At 35.0% G+C, this 19136-nt stretch overlaps 1 long non-coding RNA gene across 2 annotated transcripts in view; it reads right to left on the bottom strand.

Moving 5' to 3' along the window:
• Nucleotides 1-9355: 9355 nt before the first annotated feature.
• The window catches only part of LOC111768572 (uncharacterized), a 77755-nt gene continuing 67974 nt past the window's right edge, over nucleotides 9356-19136 (bottom strand). For both annotated transcript variants that reach the window (XR_002800996.2, XR_002800995.2), the window contains 2 exons: nucleotides 12356-12395; nucleotides 9356-10006 (listed from right to left, as the gene is read on the bottom strand). This is a non-coding gene — a long non-coding RNA (uncharacterized lncRNA). The remainder of the gene's footprint in view (nucleotides 10007-12355; nucleotides 12396-19136) is intronic.

Raw genomic sequence — 19136 nt, 5'->3', positions numbered from 1 at the left:
GTGATTCTGTGCAATATGGCAATAATTTTCAACTCAGATGCAGTAGCAGACATTTGTCATTCTTTTTAGCTGCCCAGTGTCTGAATTCTTTGCCTATATTTGGGATAATATTATGACATCTTGCAAGTCTTGGAGAGAGCAGAATCAACCTCATATGATAGAAACTGAAAATGCTCGAGGCTCACTTTGCCATCCTTCTTTGCTTCTGGGCGTAGAAGCTCTGCCAATCACAAACACTTATTGCAGAGATGGAATTGGGGGCCCTTTGGGCCCAAAGAAGCAGGAAGTTGTGAGTCTGTGGTGTAGTGGTAGTTCTCAGAGCACCAGGGTCCACAGCACAAACTGTAATACTCAGGGTTCAGCGTGGAAATGTTTCCTCACCAGATCAGTTCTGTGTATGATTTGGGCTATTGTTTCCAGCTATGCAACACAAAGCCTGGCTCTTTAGCCCTCCTGTTGATTCTGTGGAACACTTAATTTTTTTTCAACTCACATCAATCAAAGTCAAATTCTGTTGCTACTCAATAACACATAATGGTGATATACTTGTCATTTTTAAGTAATTCTTCTCAGCAAAAGTAATTTATAGCTCCTTCCCTCCATTATTGTGGGACATAGAATTTTAATGGATTGCACAAATCAAAGGGGACCAGCATGAACACCCAGGATGGCCAGAGACATACAGCTTCAAGCAGTCAGTGAGCAAAGCAGTAGTCACGCGGTGATTAAAGCAGGCTGCTAAAGCTGCATGGAGCTGGAGAATGCAAACCTCAACAATTGACTCTTAAAGTGAACTTTGAGCAAGTTCATGAGCAGAGTCTGAGAGGAAAAGACCTTGAAATAAGAAAGCAACATAATAAGCAAGATAATGTGGGACAAGGCTAAGGCACATATGTCCAGCAGAACTAAAAATGAAAGGAAAAGAGAAATATCAACTAACAAACTGTTTTCTGATTGTCCTTTGGTGAGGAAATATGAAAGTTTATATCAAAATCCCACAAAAATTATACATAAGTTTACTGAATGTATTTTAAATGTAAAGTGCAGATAGTTTTAAGTTTATATAAATTTGATTAACTAATCTCCAATACAGTGCTTTCTAAAAATCAACACATAAACAAATGAAGAGAAGGAAGGAAGGAAGGAAGGAAAAGAAAGAAAGAAAGAAAGAAAGAAAGAAAGAAAGAAAGAAAGAAGGAAAGAAGGAAAGAAGGAAAGAAGGAAAGAAAGAAGGAAAGAAGGAAAGAAAAAGAAAGAGAAAAACAACCGTAGATAACTACCAATCTTATTCTCTGTGGATTCTTCTGGAACAAATGGAAGCTCCTGAGGGTTTTCCTCTTTCTCTGGCCAGCGACCACATCTCCTCCTGGCGTAGTACACAGCAGTTGCCCCGAGTGCAAGAGTGTGACTTTTCTTTTGGGTTTCCTCCTTCCTTTGCAATGTAAGCATTCTGATTGGCTCGCCCAGAAGCAGGTTCAAGGTCTTTCCTTATATATATCATCTTATTTTGAACATTGTTTATTGAATCTGATTTTGAAATATGTATCTTTCTAGCTTCCCTAGAATATCATTTCGCTATTCGAAGAAACTAAACCTAATTTCCAGGGAGATGTTTGGGCTCCTTGTTGCTCACCTACTGACTTACCATGGATGCTGCATTGGTGTTGTTAAGTAACAGTGAAATTTACCAGCCATGGCTCTTATCACAGCTATTCGTAAATATGAAATATCTATGTAGGTATTTCGTGTCCTTTATCCAGTTCTCCTGTGTAGGAGAACAAAGGGGTCTATGCAGTGGGGATATTCAGGAGACAGAATAGACAGTTTGGTGGACAATTAGGAGAGGGAATAAGATTGGGGAATCTTGAATGATTTACACATTCAAGATGAACAATATGGGAGAAAAAAAGAACATGTTTGTTGGGGAAGATGATGTATTCAGTTTTGGATATGTTGAGTATGAAGGGACGAAGGGAAAGGTTTTGCTTCCTACAGCAGGAAACAGTCACAATTGACTAGCAATGTCCATTATGGGCTCAGTGGGGATGGATTTAGGCACAGGTTGTATAAAATTGCCATCACTGATATAGTGAAAAGATCTGGAATTTGAAGTCAGATAGATTTGGCTTAAATTCTAGATTTTCAGTTTGTTTTCCGTTAAATGCTTTTACAGGTATACCTTGGAGACAGGATGAGTTCCATTCCAGACCACTGAAATAAAGTGAACATCACAATAAAGCGAGTCACAAGAACTTTTTGGTTTCTCAGTGCTTATAAAAGTAATGTTAACACTGTACTGTAGTCTATTAAGGGTGCAGTAGCATTATGTCTAAAAAAACAACAAATGTACCTTAACTAAAAAAATACTTTGTTGCTAAAAAATGTTAATCATCTGAGTCTTCAGCAAGTTGTAATCTTTTTGCTGGTGGAAGGTCCTGTAAAAAATGCACTATCTTTTAAGTGCAATAAAGTGAAACACAATAAAACAAGGTATGCCTGTATATTCTTATAAAAATAATTATATTTTAAAATATATGTGGATTCATTTTACTTTTATATTTATATATACACAAATTCTAGAATGCTTTTGTAATTTGATTCATTGGCCTTTTATATCTAGCAGCTTCAGATGAGATACATGTCTTTTAAAAACAAAGTGGATTTTGATATCATAATTCAAAGATATTCCATTTGGTATCCATTTGAGGTAAATCCTATCTGCAAGCTGTTTCTATTTGACATGAAATTATTGAATTTTGCTTTCAATAAAAAGAAAAAGTGACATTTTGTGTGCCTACAGTAAAAATTTGTTTTCCATTTTATAGTGTCCTGGAAAAATATTCTATCAGCACAAAATTTGAAATAGTAAAAACCGATTAATTTATCTATATTACCTAGGATAAATCATTGGACAGAATTTTAAAAGCTAGAGAAATTATATAATCAAATAGTTGAGTCTTTTTGTATCAAATTGCCTATTAAATAAGTTATACCAAGATCTCCATTTCTTTTACCTTTGCCGAAAGAAATATCCCACATATTACAAGGAAAGAGGGAGAGATGCTTAGAAAATCCTGAGAGAGGTCTCTTTTAGTAAGAATTATTCTCACTGATTGTTCATTATTCCTATGAGAGAACAGGAAAGATGTCTTAAATGAGGTAGTAAAATTATGATCAAATTTTATATTAGTTAGCTTTTGCTGTATTAAAAACCACTCTAAAACTTAGTGCCTCAAAATAATGACAATTTATTTAGCTCAGATTTTGCAGAGTTGAACTCAGCTGGGCAGTTGTTCTGCTCTTGGACAGCCTGGTCTGATATTATTCCAGCTTACTCATGTTTCTGCAGTCAACTGGTGGGTTACCTAAGACTCATGAGTCTATGATGGGCTCAGCAGGGATGGCTGCGAAAATTGGACCCTCTTTCCACATGGTTTCTCATCCTCCAGCACGCTAGCCTGGGCTTGTTCAAATGGCACTGCAGAGTTCTAAGAGAGAGCGGAAGCATGCGAAACCTTTTGAATCCTAGGACTGGAACTTGACACATTGCCTACTCTGCATTCCATTAGCCGATGTGATCTCTGATTCAGGTTCTGTGAAAGAATTACATTCCACATCTTGATGAGATGAGCTGCATAGTCACTTTGCAAAGGGGTATGAATACAGAGCGGGGAATAATTAGCAATCTACCACAGATGTTATCATTAGATTTGTCCACATCATGGAATTAAGATGTGATTGTCTATTACCATCAAACTTGTCTTTTTTTTTCCAGAAAGGAGGAAATTAAAAGGGTCAGAGTGCCTACATCTTTTGAGGCAGTCAAGTGACAGTGCCACAGGACTAACCATGGGTCTTAGAGACCATTGGGGCCATTCCTTTATCCCAACAATGTTTGCCAGCTCAAGCATGCAGGATGACTAGACTGTTTGAAACAGGGCTGAATTCAGGAAAGGTAATATCTGGATAACATTTAGCATTGCCTTTGACAGAGAATGAAGGAATTAAAAAATAAAATAAAAAACAGCAACAGCAAAAAGTAACAAAGCCCATTGACAGATTTCCAGCATTTGGAGTTTTGACATTTATATCTCGTTGTGTTTGAACGAACCAAGCAGGGCACAACCCCCAAGAAGTTAGATACCTTGAAACTTGGTAAGTTTTTAAATTACTTCAGCTTAGAAAAGTTGTGGTTAGTCAGATTGATTTCTGAACTCCCATTTTTATTCAATATACATCAAAATGTAAGCTCCTTGAAGCAAAAGTCATATTTATCTGTTTGTGTCTATATTCAGTTCCTTAGGATGGGGCTTGATATGGCAGTTTCTAAGAAAAGAATTAAGTTAAATTAACTGATACATGAAAGGAACTTTGTTCCTCAGCAAGCTGCTATTATCTATATTTTGAGTTTATGACAAGACCCCAAATTACTTGAATGAAGGTGTAAGTGGCCAAATAGTAGTTTAAAATAATCCCCTTCCTAAGGGTATATTATTTGTCTTGGAATTGCAGTATGTTGTTTCGTTTCTAATGAAAATTATAAAATATTTAAAAATCATAAAGATGCTAAACTTTTAAATATAGGCAAATACTCTATATTTATTATGTGAAAGCGTAAGTGTAGAATAGTTCCCAAATGTTAAAAACAGGTAGGGAGTGGAGAGGGAAAGAGAAAGAGAAATTTTGATAATGGTAATGTTTTTCTACACTCAATAAAAAGATAATTAGAGTTAGATAAAAATATTTTTGCCAGTTGTCATTTTAGAATAGGTTCACAGAATACAAAAGCATGTTAGAGCCTATTTTATAGATAAGTGTCTCATGAATTTAAAACAAAATTCAAGCACAAAACATTTGTATTCTCTCTCTGGCATCCCAATACTTGCTACCAACTCCTGGTGAAAAGCTGTAGAGTGGTGTGAGTTGAAGGAAAGACCTGAGCTCCTTGTTTGACTAATGAGTACTGGTCCTCTCCCACCTAGAAGACAGAGGGGACCATTTTTCTCGTATCAACAGACATTTTCAAAGAGAATATAGAATGAACCCGTGTTCAGATGTTTGGGACAAGGGGGAATCTATGTTTTTGGCTTAGATAAAAACATTTTTACAAAGCCAAAATATGCTGCATTTAATTTTTAAAATTACAGCTGACTTTTCATGTCACTACAAATTCCTGGTTCGTCTCCATCATTGCCCCATCACATGTGCATAGAGACACCCAGACACATGATAGCCACGTGTAGCATATTCATAATTTGAAGTTATACTGTTAATCTTTCCAAAATCAAACCTCTTTAATTACTGTTTCTCCTTTGAGTTGTTGAGAAGCTTTTTACTGCTGCTGATGTTAAGCCCTAGTAACACTTAGTAAGTAAAATGGCCTTTCAAGTTTAAAAAATGGCTTTGATTTTTCAAATTATATGCAGAAAAGGATAAATGAAGGAGAATTTGGTGAAATTTACTGCAAGTTTCAAAAGTCCTTTTTATAGGTACTGTTAATACTAAATTGAAATGATTAATGCTTAAAAATTACTACATAATTAAATATTGAAACGGAAAAGTGTTGAACAGCTATTTGGCTAACAGCATATTTCTATGACATTCAAGTTTGTAAAAGTAGATTTCAGGTTCCAATAAATATCCTGGTTCACATGTTTGGCAGAAAATGCTCACATTTTCTGATTTGGCTGAGAAATTACAGAAGTCCCTCTTTTCGAGCCCATTGCTTTCATAATATTGCCATTGCTTTAAGAAGTACAAATACCAGCAACTCACCACTTGGCTACATGACATGACATTGCCTCTCCTGGCTGCTGATTTTTTTATTTTATTTTTTTTTATTTTGGCCCTTTGGCTATCCATTCACTGTTTTCAAATTATTTGTTGACAGTTAACTATTCACCAGGAACAAGGTGTCTTTTGAGATCTGGCCAAATTGTCACTTTCTTGGTAAAATTTTACCTGACCAACCCAAAAAGGAATGCGGGGTGGTGGTGGAAGGAGAAGTGGAAGCTAGGCTTTCTGTGCTTGGATTGGCAGTTGTCAGGCTACCTGGAGGAATGTCCGCACTGTATTGTTCATCTAGGAACATACTCTTTCATTGTAGTCCCTTAAAGGCCCATTACTTGAACATAACATTTTCCTGAGGAAGAAGAGATAGAAAAGAGTGGTAGAAAAGAATTTTAAAATAGGCTTCTATGGGTTCTCATCCAATGAAAAGAATTTGTGCCTGTAAAGAAATTAGGTACACTAGTATCAGACATCCAACCCTTGTAAGCTTAAAGATTTTTGTGTACTTTCTATATATCCTATATTATTTTATTTTTGTCATTCTCATCTTTTTGATAAATGCCTTTAAAATATGTCAGCCTATCTCAGTGAGCTGAGAGGAAAAAGAGAAAAGAAATTTTGTTTTTGTCTCAACTCGTGTGGAAGACAGAGGTTGTCCCAGTTACCATTTCTGTGTTACAAACCAATCTTAAACTTAGTGGTGGAAGACATATATTTTACTACGCTTATGGATTTTAACGTTTAAGAATTCAAACAAGGCACAGTGGGGATGGCTGAAGTGTCTCTGTACTAGGATGTCTGGACCCTCAGCTGGGAACACTTGAAGGCTGAGGGTGACTTCATTAATGGATTGAGGCTGAAATCACTGTAGGCTCCTTCACTCACAGGTGCAATGCCTGGGCTGAGATGCCAAAAGGCTGGGCTTACTTGGGGCACAGCCTGGAGCACCTACACTTCCACTCTCCATGTCCTTGGGGCTTCTTACAGCATGAAAGTGTTTTCCCTGGGGTAGTGTCCCTTCAGACGTCTGGAGAATGAGCGTTCCAAGAGAAGCGGGAAGAAAATACCTGGCTTCTATGTGTTCCAGTGTATTTTTGTATAAATTGAAAATAAAGTATAAAGTATTGTATACCAAAAGCATAAAGTTTGATGATCTAGTAAATGACTGCAAAAAAATGAGTCAGAAAAACCTTACGCCTGATGAATACATCACATATTTAACATATTATTACTTATTATATTATAACATTATGAGACCAAAATATTAATGTCGTACAATTTTGAAGTTTATGTTTTTACTCATGTATCTCAATTCCTCCTCTTATATTTTATAAGTAATGAAATATTTTTAAGGAAAAAGCTTTCTATTATAGTACTTTTAATAGTAATTTCTTCCTGCCTTTTGAACAAGGGCCTCCACATTTTAAACATCATTCATTTGCACTGGGGTTCTGCAAATTTTACAGCTGATCTTGCTTATGCCCCATGAATCCAAGCAGTTTCCAAGTTATACTTCTAGAACACCTGGCTTCAAAAACCTCTCTCTGTTTCTCTTTCCACTATGTTATCACTCCATCACACAGATGATTGTGATAGTTGCCTAAATATTTCCCTAGATGCCAATCTTTTGCTTCTATTAATCACACTTTTTTCTAAATCATATCCCCGATCTTCTTATTTCCCTGACCCAAAGTTTATTAGTTTCCCTTTGCTCACTGAATAAATCAGAATCTTTTGCATAATTACCTGACATCCTCCATGACCCGATTTCATTTGGCCTTGGAAATTCTTTCTCCCACTATTTCTCTTCAGAAAACCCAGGGTCCAGTCAACCAGAGCAGCTGTTGTTCTCAAGCTCGCCAGTCTTTTCCCACTTCCAATTCCTGCTACTAAGTTCTGCATGTTACATGTACTAAAAAGTTGAGGGAATAAATGCACGGATGAATAAGTAAGAAAATACTGTGAAAATATGAAGAGAATCATTTTCAGTATGCTTAAATTACCTCCGAAAAAAGTAAAGAAAGTTAACCCAACTTTGAAACAAGGGTTTACCAAGCACAGAACAGGGAGTCTTTTTAATAAGCAATTATCACAAAAGGTAACAAGATCAAAGTTTAGTGAACTGAACCACTTTTACTGAGTGATTGGGTTGGTTTTTTATTATATATTTTAAGCCTAACATCTTCTATTTTGCAGTCCCAAATTTAGACTAGGATAACATTCATTTAAATATGCCAGCTAAAATGCTTGTTTACCAAACCGTAATCACCTCTATCTAGTACTTTTCATTTATCACTTCTGTGTAGTAAGTTCAAAATCTATATCATTAATGTTGGCCATCCTGCTGGATTCTAGTCTGCGGGTTTCAACTGCCTTTCTCACTACTCTGCATTGCTTCAAACCTAAAAGAGTAATAAAGAAAAAGTCCTGAGAATTTAAAGAGAGTTGATATAATCAAGAGCTATTTATGGAGAAACGATGTTTGGTCTGAGACTTAAAGACTGGGGGAGAGTTTGACAAGGACAGATGAAAGGGAAGAACATGAGCTAGCAACTAAGATTTGTCATGGTCTTGTATATGGCCAATGGTCCAGTCTTTTTCGATGGTTAAGATGCTTGGAAAAACAAATACAGAAGGTCTCTGACTTATGATGGTTAGAATTAATGATTTTTTGAATTTACAATGGTGTGAAAGCAATAGCCATTCAGTAGAAATTGTACTTTGAATTTTGAATTTTGATCTTTTCCAGGCTGGCGATATGTGGTTTGATCCTCTTTCCTGATGCTGGCAGTGGCAGTGAGCCGCACCTCCCAGTCAGCCAGGTGACCACAAGGGTAAACAACCAATACACTTACAACCATTCTGTTTCCATATGGCCACTCTGTTTTTCACCTTTGGTACAGTATTCAATAAATTACATGAGATATTCAACACTTTCTTATAAAATAGGCTTTGTGTTAGATGATTTTGCCCAGTTGTAGGCTAGTGTAAGTGTTCTGAGCATGTTTAAGGTAGGCTAGGCTAAGCTATGATGTTTGGTAGGTTAGGTGTATTAAATGCATTTTCAACTCATGATAATTTCAAGTTACAATGGGTTTATTGGGATGTATCCTCATTGTAAGTTGAGGAAGATCTGCAGAAGGCATACATCATAGAATAACTTACACGCTGTGGTTTAGAGTCTGTATTTCGTCTGTATTCATAGAAAGACTTGGAAAGACTTGAGCATAGTGATGCCATAATCGGAAAGATTTTTATAAAGAAATATTCTGACACCAATATATAGGATGAATTGGACAGTGGGAGACATGGAGCACATGTCTATTTATTAATTGTTTCTTTAATTTTCAAAACCCTGTTATTACTTTGAAATTCACCGCCAATTTCCTACTAAACCACCACAGAAGGCATCATTTTGAAGCGACAGCTTTACCAGAAGGCTTGTCATTTTGCTCAGTAATGCAGCATAATATAAACTCAGAATGAATAACTTTGATTAGAACATTAAATCAGTGATAGGAAAACATCTAGTCAACCCAGTGACTTCCCAAATAGAACAAATGGGTTTTCAGAAAAAAAGACTTCTGGATCTAATTTATTTAGTTTCTTATAATCTCCAAATGATAAGTCGTTTGCATTAAAACCTACCATAATCTATTCCACATAGTTGTAATAACACTACCTGCAGAAAATGAGAGTATGTAGAATACAGAACAAGGAAGATATCCAGCAGTGAAGGTAAACAAGCCAAGAGCAGTGGAGAGAGCACAGTCCAACTAAGCCACAGAGTTTATATTTCAGCCTCTTCCTTCCAACTTGAGGGTAATTTTATCAGTCAGTGTTTGATCTGGAAAAGAGAATCCACTCTGGGTGTTTCAAGCAATAAGAGATTTATTACAGGTGGTTTCAAAGCTTTTAAAAGAACCAGAGTTGTAACACATAGGCAAGGCCAACAATAAGTCCTAGTTTTGACTAACTTTCAAGGAATCAGGAAGTTGCCATGTTGCCAGGTACAGATCTGAAGGAAATGCTGCATGGTCACAGCTGTGTGCACCACCATTCAGTGGAAGCTGCTGAAAAATCTCAGGCCAGGTAGGAGCAAGCATTAGTCTGTCATTACTGAAAGAGATAGTGGTTTCTGCTTCTCTTCTGCCTTCCCGATCTCCTGCATGTGCTTGTTAAGAGTAATGTAAATGGTGTTCTCAGGCTCCCGTCCCTGCAATATTAGAGAGAGCATAAAGGGGCACGTGGTGAGCGATGGTTTAAGAAAATGATCTATACATACCTATCCTCCAAAATCAGACTGGTGAGTAAGGATGATCTTTGACTGCAGTGCATGGCATATGATAGTGTTTCAGTGTTATTCATCAAACTAGGGAATCTAGCTGATAGCAATGTCTATTTTAGAGCAATACAGAAAGAAGACACATAGTGGAAAAGAGTTGCCCTGAAACGTCTTCTTTACCCAAGCTCACAGGAACAAACCAGAAGTTTTATGGTTTAACATGGAATTTCACAAAGGTTGAGAATCCATCTCTCAATAAAATAAGAGCATGTAGAAATGGGCTTACATTAAGCTACTCTATCCAGATGATTGTGTATTTATTCAACAAATATTTACTGAGCATCTTGTGTGTCACAGGCATAATGGATAATGGAAATGGAAAATATGATTTTAATGGCCAAATAATTTAGACGTAGTATTATTTACTTGTCATTTTTCTATTTTTAGACATTTAGAGAGCTTTCATTTATCCTCTATTATAAATAAAACTCTAGCAAACAACATTGCCTGTAAATCTTTTTCTTTCTGATGATTACTTAAGGCCTCGGCAGATGGTTATTTGATTGAAAGGAACAAAAATTTCCTCAAGTAAAAACATAACGGCAAATAAATGAGACATAATCCCTTTTCCCTTAGAGCTGTCAGATTAGCCTTTGAATTGTCACTCCTCCAGTCCACGTTCATCTAGGGCATCTGCAGCCTTGATACATTCCTTTCCTGTAGTATTTGGGACTTCATCAGTTATACACTTTTTTCCTCATTTTTGCATTTTCCCGCATTTCAGCATTTTCCTTTCCATTCACCTCCCCCCATCTTATAAACAAGATCAAGTTTTTCCATTTTAAAATAACAATCCCTCCTTAGGTCTTATGACCTCATATACATCCTATTTATTCTCTCCTCTCCTCTTAGGCTAAGCCTAAATTCTCCTGCTCACAGTCCCCACTTCCTCATTTCCCACTCACTCTATAATCCATAGAAATCTACTACGAATATTCAATATTCCAGCTTAACTGCATTGGTAAAGGTCATACATGGCTTCAGTAATCTCAGACCCAATAAGCACTTTTCAATCACTGTCCTTCTGGACCTCTTTGCTGTATTTGCCACAGTCAACTGGCTATATTGTAACACTCTATTCTTGTAAATGATGAAATCTTTTCTGGTCTCCTTATTTTTCTTGGATCATTTCTTCTCAGTCCTTATATGGGCTCTTCCTTTACTGTCTTCTTAAAATTGGCCTTTCTCCTTGGCCTCATTCACTGTACCCATACATCACCTAATATGATCTAGACTGGCTTCAGTGAGTTAACATACACCATAAAATTGTAAGGCATTTCCAGGGAGAAGGATCATAGCTTTCATTATTGTCTCAAAGCAATTCATCAACAACCGTTTAAAATCTGCTGAATGCTATTCTATGAATTATCTATCAGTTATTCTTATCTTGTGACATTTCCAAAATCCAACTCAACTCTACTCTGAGATCTAGTTTCAATTTATACTGCTCACTTTTCCAGGAATTCATTTTCTCAGTCCCTTTTACCTTTTAATTCTTGATCACCTTTCATGACCGAGTTAAGTATCATCCTCTCCAAGAAATCTTTTTTTGAGTATCCATGTTATTCTAACTATCTCCTTGCTGGTAACACATCATGAGTTTAATAGTCTCAAAAAGTAAAAAAAATTGTACTGTATAATGATGGATCACCTTTCTTGCTTGCTTGCTTTTGTCCTTCCTTCCTTCTTTCTTCCTTTCTCTCTTTTTTCCTTTCTAGCACTGCTGGATTCAACCTCATGACCAGCATTAAGTAACATAGCTGCATACACTACATACTTACGTAAAATATTAAAGTAAAAACAAATGGTAATTTTTGTGTGCTGCCATACCACTCTGTTGTGGAACTTCATGGCAATTACCTGTTAATATGTCAACCTTCCATACTGGCCAGTATTTCATGTGAAGGCTGGGTCAGTGTCCTATTCATCATTAAAGTTCCAGTGATCAGTGTATATTATTTAATGAATAAATGAAGCCTGACTTATTTTTCTCTTTTATTATATTTTTCAAATTGTGCAGAGAATCTTTGTTATATTATATGGTGTTAGTTGCACTATTGTCTGTTTTAGAATGATATCAGGTTGTTACATTTTTTATTCAAAAGAAATAACTAGTTTGTTTCAGCTATGACATATAAAGAGTTCGAAAAGTATCTCCTTGTCACTATAACAAGAAAAAAATTGAACAAACTGAAAATCAATGACTTTTCTTGGACTCACCAGGGGATTGAGTTCACAGGACAAACTGTCACTCCAAAATCTGGAAAGATAAACAAATACAGAGAGTCAAAGCTGAGTACAGAGAATCACAAATGAGATTGACTTATATAGAGCAGATGTTGCTGAAGCTATAACCTGATAGGAACACTTAAAGAGCAATTTTGATGAACGGCTGAAGACTGAGTGTGAACTAAGAATGAGAATTTCTATTGACATAGTCTTGGGGTTACCTCAAAGAACCCACCCAGATTCTCATAGTGAAGATCCAAGAATAATACCCTCATGTTTCTTGCAGGGGGAGGAAAAAGTAACTATTTCAAAATATACATTGTATTTTCTACAACAAAGGCTTATTCTTCAAGGCAAAAGACCTTGCCAGATTCTTATCCAGCCTGAGGGAAGGGCAATTTTCCACTTTAGTATCCTTTGGCCTTCCTGTCTCACTTGAGAAGAGAAACAAAAAGGTTAAGAAACACATGGGAAGGTCACAGCCTGGGGACACAGGATGACGAAAAGACTGTATTAACTTAATCATTACATTATATAAGGTTTCCTTCCCTCACACCTTACAACCAGGTCAACAGGGCTCCAGTATAATAATGGTAGACTACAATGGAAAGAGCTGCAAGGTACAGACTCTACTTAAGAATGAGTTCTTAGGGAGACCAAAGGACCATGGAGTAGTCAAAAAGAAGTAAATAGGGGAACTGAAGTCTCTAGGACTTACAGTTAGAGCAATCATTAAATACATCTTGAATGCTAGAAAAATTAACATAAAACCTGAGAATAAAGGCCTATTTACCTCATTTTCTATTACCTAATACATCATTTCTAGCTTTCAACAGAAATTACAAAAGACTGAGGGCAGCCTGGTGGTGTAGTGGTTGTTTGCACGCTCTGCTTTGGTAGCACAGGGTCCGTGGGTTCAGATCCCAGGCATGGACCTACACACCACTCATCAAGCCATGCTGTGGCAGCATCCCACATGCAAAGTGGAGGAAGGTTGGCAATAGATGTTAGCTCAGGGCCAACCTTCTTCACCAAAAAAATTTTTAAAAGCATGACAAAAGATAAGTAAAAAATGAACCTGAAGAGAAAAAGCAAGACAGTGCCAGTTTCAGATATGACACAAAATTTGGAATTAATAGATACAGAACTGAAAATCCTATTATCAATAAGTTAAGGGCTCTAATGAAAAGTAGGCAAAAGCAAGCAAAGATGGATAAAGTAAGTAGAGAGATGGATACTTTAATAAAGAATCAAATGAAATGCTAATAATCAAATACATTTTAACAGAAATGAAGAATGCCTTTGGGGGCGGAGGGGAAGAATACCTTTGTTGGATTCAAAGACCAGACACGGTTAAGAAAGGAAATGTGAGTTTGAATATATCTCAATAGAAACATCCCAAAATGAAATACAAAGAGAAAAAAATAGCAAAAATATCAGAAGAAAATGTCCATCAATTATGGGACAAAATTTGCAGAGTGTAACATATGCATAATATGATTAATACAAGAAGAAAGAAAAGAACAAAAGAACTTTGAAGTAATAATAGCTGAGAATCTTCCAAAATTAATTACAGATGTCAAATCAAAAATCCAGAAGGCACAGATAAGAAAACAGGATGAATACGAAAACAATTCCACATAGGCAAATCACATTCAAATTGCAGAACATCGAAGACAAAAAGAAAATCTTGAGAGTAGACAGAGAAAAAAGCAACCTTACTTACAGAGGAAAAGAATGTAAGTTATAGCAGACTTCTCATCAGAAACCATACAAACAGGAAGAAAGTGCATTGAAATATTTACAGTAGTGAAAGAAAAAAGAAACAAAAACAATCTAGAATTCTATATGCAGTGAAAGTATCCTTGAGAAGCTTCTCTGACTAATAAAAAACTGAAGGAATTTGTTGTAGTAGACCTGCCCTGCAAGAAAAGTTAAAAGTTTTTTAGGGGGAATAGAAGTTATATAGGTCAAAAACTAATACCTATATAAAGAAAGAATATCAAAAAGAAATAAATGAAAATAAGTTAATTCTTTTATATTTCTTATTCTTAATCTAAGAAACAATTCTTTGTTCAAATAAATACTAGTAAAAATATATTGGGTGATTGTAGCTCATGGGTAACTTAAATGAATGACAGCAATGTTACAAGGGATGGGAGGAAAGAATTGGGAATACTCTTTTATAAGTCACCAGCACTCCTTGTGGAGTGGTATAGTATTATCTGAAGTGGACGTAGATTATTTGTAAATACATATTAAAAACTCTGGGAAAACCATTAAATTTTTTAAAAAATAAATATAATTAATATGCTAAGAAGGAGAGAAAATGGCATGATATGAAACATTTAATCAAACCAGAGAAAGTAGAAAAACTAGGGATGATAAAAAAGAAGTAAAGAAAAAGTGTAACAAATAGACAACAGTTACAAATATGATAGCTATTAATCCAACTATATCAATAGTCATCTTAAATGTGAATAGACTAAATAAACTTATTCAAAGGCAGAAATTGTGAGAGTGGATAAAAAACAAGACCCAATTATATGTTGTATACAAGAAATTCACTTTAAATATAAAGACACAGGTTAAAAGTAAAAGTATTGACAAAACTGTGTCATGTTAACACTAATCAAAAGAAAGCTGAAGTAGTTATATTAATTTCAGACAAAACAGAATTCAGGGCAAGGAGAATTATCAGGGATAAAAAAGGGCATTACATAATGGTAAAAGGGTCAATTCTGTAAGAAAAAAAACCCTTAACATGTATATACCTAACTACAGAACATAAAATGCATGAGGCAAAACTGATAGAACTGCAAGGAGAAATAGACAAACCCTGTTTTATAGTTAGAGACTTCAACCTGACTCTTAGTAACTGATACATCCAACAGGCAGAAAATCGGTAAGAATATAGTTGAAGTGAACAGTACCATCAGCTAACTGGATGTAATTAACATTTATAGAATGATTCGTCCAACAGTGGTAGAAAACATATTCTTTCAAGCTGACATGGAATATTCACCATGATAGAACATATTGTCAGCCATAACACACTTTAGCAAGAATAGAAACCATACAAAGTATGTTCTTAGACAACAATTAATTAAATCAGAAAATAGAAACAGAAGAATTGCTGAAAAAACCTTCCAATATTTGGGGATTAAACAGCACACTTCTAAATAACACATTGGTCAATGCAAAAGTCTCAAGAGAAGTTTTAAAAATGTTTTGAACTAAATGACAATGAATATACGACAATCAAATTTTGTGGGATGTAGCAAAAGCGGTGCTTAGAAGGAAATTTATAGCATTGAATACATATATTATAAAAGAAGAAAGATCTAATCAATAATTTAAGCTTCCACCTAGGAAACTAGAGAGAGAAGAACAATTTAATCCTAAAGCAAAAGGAAAAAATAATTAGAGTATAGGTCAATGAAATTTAAAGCAGACAATCAATAAAGAAAATCAATGAAGTAAACAGGTGAAAACATCAATAAAATTGATGAACTCCTAACCAGGTTAATGAAGCCAAAAAGAGAGAAGACACAAATTACTAATGTTGAAAATGAAAGAGGAGTCATCAATACTGATTTCTTAGACATTAAAAGGACAATAAGAGATTATTATGAACAACTCTTTGACAACAAAATTGATAATTTATTTGAAATGGACCAATACCTTGATAATACAAACTACCAAAACTCACACATGGGAGAAATAGATCATCTGAATAGGCTTGTATCCATTAAACAAATTGATCAAGAATTAATAATCTTGCAAAATGGAAAGCATCAACTCCAGGTGGGTTATAGATATTTTCCCTGTAAGACTCTTTGCCACAGTTTCCCCACAAGGGGTTTCATTACACATTGGCTGTAAAGGCAATTTTGTGTTAAAAGATAAAATGACTAGTTGATTGACAGTTTTGGTTTCATCTGGTTATAAATGGTTTCCATTTGCTTCATGTGGTTTTCATTTGGTTCATGTGTTTTTCATTTGGTTACAAATATGCATCTCAGTATTTGGATGAGACTGATACCTCTCTTAACGAAGGAAGACATTTTAGTGAAAAAAAAAAAAGCAGAATCCAGGACAGGGAGATGAATCAACAAGGAAAGAAATAACAACAAAACATGTATAATACTAGGAAGGAAAGACTTGGAAGACCAGTGCTTAGCTAAAAATCCACAAAATAAAATCAGTTCTTTGTGCCTTATTCTCATGGACCTACACACATTTAAATATTCAAGGGCTTGTATTCAAGCGTTTTGTATTTTTATTTTTTGCAGTAAAGTTTTTTTAATTTTGTTATCCATTTTTCATGCTTCATCATGAAACCCATTTGTAACCAAATGAAACCAAAACTGTCAACGAGTTATTTTTATCTTTTATGGCAAAATTGCCTTATGGCCAAGTAGTTGCGTGGTGAAAATGTTTGCAGTGAAATTGCCTGCATTGAAACTGCTTGGGCAACGATACTGAAGGCAAAAATAGTGGCGATGCCCCAGATGGTTTCACTGGTGAATTCTCCCAACAATTTAAAGAAGAAATGGTAAGAATTCTGCACAGTCTTCCAGAAAAGAAGACTTTCTTCCTAACTCATTCAATGAGGCCAATATTACCCTAATGTTAAAATCAGATAAAGACATTCAAGAAAAGAAAGATCAACATATCTCGTGAACATACATGTAAAATACTTCAACAAAATATTGGCATATAAAATGTATCATACAGGGTACATAAAATCAATTATCAATACCTATGAAACACCTCAGTTATCCATAGTAAAAAGATCAGGTTAATGTTTTAATTCATAAGAAAAATTAAAGTTTCATTGTATTCAACAATTTTAATCACGTATGCCCAACATATTGTTCACTATTTATGGCAGAGAACTCAAGGCCCTCACATATATTTAATATTCCATAAATGTTATTTACATGGTTCTTGAGGAAGCACAATTCAACCACTCTGATTTTACTTACTCTAAGTAAGTAGAGAACTTGATGAGAAGTTGATGTGCTCTGAAATCTAAAATCCAAAGCAGGATATAGAAAAAAATGATACACAAATTGGACAAATTCCCTCTATAAACTGAGAATTGGTAATACTAATTATAAAATACATATTTTTAGGCTGCATATATCAAACCTATTTGTCTCAAAGTAGCAGATTATAATAAGTAATCCATCTGCTTCTTTGCACTCAATCCATTTAATTGTTATGGGTGTCCCAAAAGCAGAGTAAGTGTTAGCATAATGCAGTTCATTTGTAAAAATGGTTAATAGTTTAAGGATTTTTAAAATGGACTGTTCATGGAAATGTAATAAAATATTGGGAAACAATGACACGCTTTCCTGATTGCTGACTCTTTCAGTTACCCTCTTTTTAACTCAAACTACTTGCTGCAGATAAATTCATAACTCACATCTTTTCTTTCTTCTTCAATCTTTTCTTTAATTGCTTAAAGTTGCATCTGAAGCTATGATGCAAAGAGGCATCTACTGACCTTGACAACCCCACATAACTTAAAGGAGTGAAGTATCAGTTTTTTTCCTAGCTATCTGGTCTATTTACTCATCAAAATGTCAGAGAGCCAATGGCTGCTTTTAGGACACTTGTATCTTAGATTATATATTTGTCTTCATCACTGTAGCCAATTCATTGGGAATGCCTAATATCTTTACCTGACTGTATTAAGGCAGCTTTGAAATAAAGAATGCATTTTTAAAAGATTAAACGTAATAGTGACTTCTGGTTTTTATTAGATATTTTGATTGCATTGTGTCATTTTATATGCCTTCAAAATAAGCCTTCATTTGTCAAGGAAATATTAAAATGCATATTTTGTTTTTTGGTTAATGATAAAATACATTTGAACACACTCAAATAGTTTGAGGAAAAAATATCTTAGTGGAAAGAATAAAAATCATGTCTATTTCAGACAAATTTATTTGAATTTAATGAAAAAAATCTTAATAGAAAGTATAGAAATCATAATGACTCTTTCATATCAAATTTATTTGAATTAAACATGATAAGCTAAGCCAACCCTTTTAACAAGCGTTAGAAAATGGGATTTTAATGACATTAGTACCTTTAGTTGCAGCTGAATTCGTTTTTCTGTCTCTCTCTCTCTCAAGTTCTGGGCTAAAGTTTGCGGATGTACAGTCTTGGGAGGCCATCTGTCTATTTGGGTGGAGAATGCCTGGAACTGTCTGTAGAGGTGTTGTTTTCATAGGGTTCTGCTATAATCAGAGTTAAATTTTTCTTTCAGAATCGAAGAAGCTCAGAAGCTTCAATAGACATCTTAGAACTGTCCATCAACCACTTGGGATGATGACCCTCTGGAAATTCTTTAAGGGACCTCCAATCCTTAAGTGGCTCTGTCTATAAGTCTTGGTTTGTTTCTTCATAGGAACATTAGCCACTGTTGTTATTCTAATATTTAATCCTGTTAAGATTTTCTTTATTCTATATAGGCTAATTTAATATTTAATCTCAGAGGAATTCATGTGTGTATATTTTATCACATCATCTTTCTAGTAACTTAATTTTCACTCAAATTCTCTTTAACTTTTAATGAGATGCCTAGGGCATAGTTTCAGAAAAGAAAATGCATATAATGTTTTAGACTAATTGCCCTGTTTTCCTCTCAGAAGGTAGGAGGGCAGATATTATGGTAACCATAACCTATTATTAACTCCTTCAGGGCAGATTCTGGAATTCATTCACTATTATATTCCCAGAACCTTTGTACAGTGCA

The sequence above is a fragment of the Equus caballus genome, chromosome 17 (genome assembly GCF_041296265.1).
Source record: "Equus caballus isolate H_3958 breed thoroughbred chromosome 17, TB-T2T, whole genome shotgun sequence".
Classification (NCBI taxonomy): domain Eukaryota; kingdom Metazoa; phylum Chordata; class Mammalia; order Perissodactyla; family Equidae; genus Equus; species Equus caballus.
The sequence above is the reverse complement of the archived record's forward strand: the minus strand, read 5'-3'. Positions and strand labels throughout refer to the sequence as shown.